Raw genomic sequence first — 2,678 nt, 5'->3', positions numbered from 1 at the left:
AGTACCCCAATGCCCGGCGCAGTCTGGCACGTGCGGTGTGTTCATCAAATGTTGTTTGATTGAATAAACAATTCTTGTTTGGTTTCTTTGTTTTAAAAATAGAACAAACTAAAAAATGAATCAATGATCGAATTAAGGGCAGTGGGGTGAGAAGCTCATTCTCCCGACTCGCTGCGAGGGGGTGGGACAGCCTTGAGTCACCCACGCGCCCTCGCACAGCGGCAAGCCCACTTCCCACCAGCTTTACAAAGACGGCTGTGATTTCCTTCCGTCTATATTTTTGTCCTAGACTTCGTTGGGTTGATCGATGGGGGAGACAAGCTGACCCACGGCGAGGTCAATACAATCGATTCGACGATTTCGACGACCGCTCGGAAATCGCCCTCGTTGCTGCGCGCTGGGTTCCACCCAAAAGGTTTCGGGATTTAGGGTTTCCCGCTCCCCCGCTTAAGTTACCGAACTGGAGCGAGGATGGGGGTAGGTGGACGGGAAGAAGCCTCAAGCCTCACACGAGGGAGCCTCTGGGAACACCAGGTCGGGAGAGTGCTCTCCACTCCCGGCCAGCCCGCCAAGCGCTCTCGAAGCTCTGGTAAATTTCGTTCTGGAGCTTCTCGGCCTTGGAATCAGACACCCGCATCTTTTCGCAGCCGGTCCGCTCTCCTTAGCCCTTTGTTCCTCATCTGCGAAATGGGTTTGTTAAAAAAAAATCCTATTTATTGGAGAGAAGATTTCTGAAATACCCACGAGGAAGATAACGTTCTAAGAGCTTTCCACACATCAGCCCACCAAATACAACAATCCGAGGAGGCAGGCGCCTTCTCAATGATGCCCATTTCCCAGATGAGGAAACTGAGTCATGCAGAGACATACAGACTTGCCCGAGCGCCTACAGCTAGTTAGTCCCTCGTGGATCTGAGATTCAACCTGGGGATGGTCTAACTTCTTGTCTGGCTTTTAACGACAAGGTCGTAGGTGCACCGTGCATACATACGGTAGGTACAGAGGGGTGACCTGTTTCCTGTACTTCTTTGCCCTTTAGGGAGGAGACATTCCATTTAAACCTTTCCCAGGCAGATCTGCAGCTGCTTTGATCCTTTGGTCCCTTCCTTCTGGAAGCAAATGCAATTGGGGGGTGGGGGGGAGGGCGGTTTCCGAGTCTGACAAACCTTCTTAAACTGGGAAATCCAGAGCTTTCAAGACTTTTTTTTTTTTTTGTACGAAGGAAGGAGGGGGACGTGTGTGTATGTAGAATCAATATGGTCCAGACAGCCCTTCACAAAGGGGCTCCAGGCGGGCGCCTCGGCCGCAAGGCCCCCGCCCCACCGCCCGCGGCGAATTAATTGGGCCCTGAAAGAAGGGGCGACGTAGCTTCCAGTTAATTAGTCAAGAAATGAATCAAGCCCCAGAGGCCTGGCAAAGACCCCTGGGGCGCGGGTTTTGTGCAAGCCAAATTGGTCGGTGGGGCGCTCCCCTTTGGGCCGGGTGGGGCGCGGCGAGGAACCCGGCTTGGGCGCCTCGGGCTGTCCTGCGCCCGGCGCCCAGCACCCCGCGCCCCGGAGCGGGCTCGCGCGCTCCCGCGCTCCGTCAGGCTCTAGCTTTCCGCGTCTCTCTCCCTTTTTCTGTCTCCCTCCTTCCGCTTCTCTCTTCCCTTTTCGGTCTCTGCCGTCGTCCCCTCTCCTGAACTTTGCTCGGGGTTTCCCACTCCTCTCCCAGCTTCGTCTCTCTCCAAGCTCTTCGTCTGGGACGTCTCCCTCCAAAGCCCCAGCCTCCGCCTAGCAGATCTGGGGCTGGGTGGTCTGGGAACGGCGCTGCGGATGCCAAGAAGGGCTGACCTGGGGAGACAGGGTGGAAATGAGCACGGGCTTTGGAGCCCTTGGCCTGCTGTGTGTTCTTGGGTACACGACTCTTCATCCTTGGGTCACCTAGGATCCGGGCTCCCGGCTGAGGTTAGGAGAATCCTCTGAGATAATGCACGGCTTTGAAAGGCTTCGGTAACCCGTGACCCCTGTCCCCATGCGATGAGGACTTAGAATTGAGGCACGCCTGCAACACACAAGCAACTATTGAGCGCCTGCGGTGTGCCTGCCTTACTTTGTTCCTCCAGCACCTCCTCCAGTCACGCTGCGGTAACCCAGGCAGCGAAGATCCCTGTGTTTTCGTCCAAAGCAGCTCTGTTGCAGGGATGGGAGGGGAGACACCAATCGTAAACTCACTTATTTCAAGGTCTTTTTGTGCCACGTGCCAGTGCTCTTTTCTGAACTAGAGGGGTGGACCTGGGGGCTCAGAGAAGTGGAGTGATTTTCCTAGAGTCACACAGCAAAGGGGAGGCACGGCTAAGGGTTTCACCCTGAACCAGGCATTCGGTGCCTGCCCCTTGATCCCGCCAAGAGCTCAGGGGGTCCTCAGAGGTCCTGCTGGCCTGGCACCGAATATTTATGTACTGGAAGAGGGTCGCCAGAATCGCCTTGCCTCCTCCAGCTTAGAGCTAAGGCCCGAATCGCTCTCGGACTCTGTACTTCTTTCCCTCTTTCTTGGTCTTTCGAGCTCAGCCTCCACTTTGGTCTCCCACCCACCAGTCTTTCTGTTTCTCCCCTCCTCCCCCTCGAATCCGGACTCGGAAGTTGAGGCCAGAATCTCTCCCACTTTTTTCCACTTGTCCAGGTAGCTGTTCACATCTC

General features: G+C 55.5%; 1 long non-coding RNA gene across 2 annotated transcripts in view; it reads left to right on the top strand.

The window, feature by feature from the left end:
- LOC132347237 (uncharacterized) overlaps window positions 1-2,678 on the top strand; it is a 169,244-nt gene that overhangs the window by 14,252 nt on the left and 152,314 nt on the right. The window lies entirely within an intron of this gene.

This window comes from Balaenoptera ricei, chromosome 14, assembly GCF_028023285.1.
Source record: "Balaenoptera ricei isolate mBalRic1 chromosome 14, mBalRic1.hap2, whole genome shotgun sequence".
NCBI classification, from domain to species: Eukaryota; Metazoa; Chordata; class Mammalia; order Artiodactyla; family Balaenopteridae; genus Balaenoptera; species Balaenoptera ricei.
This window is presented reverse-complemented; position numbering and strand designations above follow the sequence as displayed.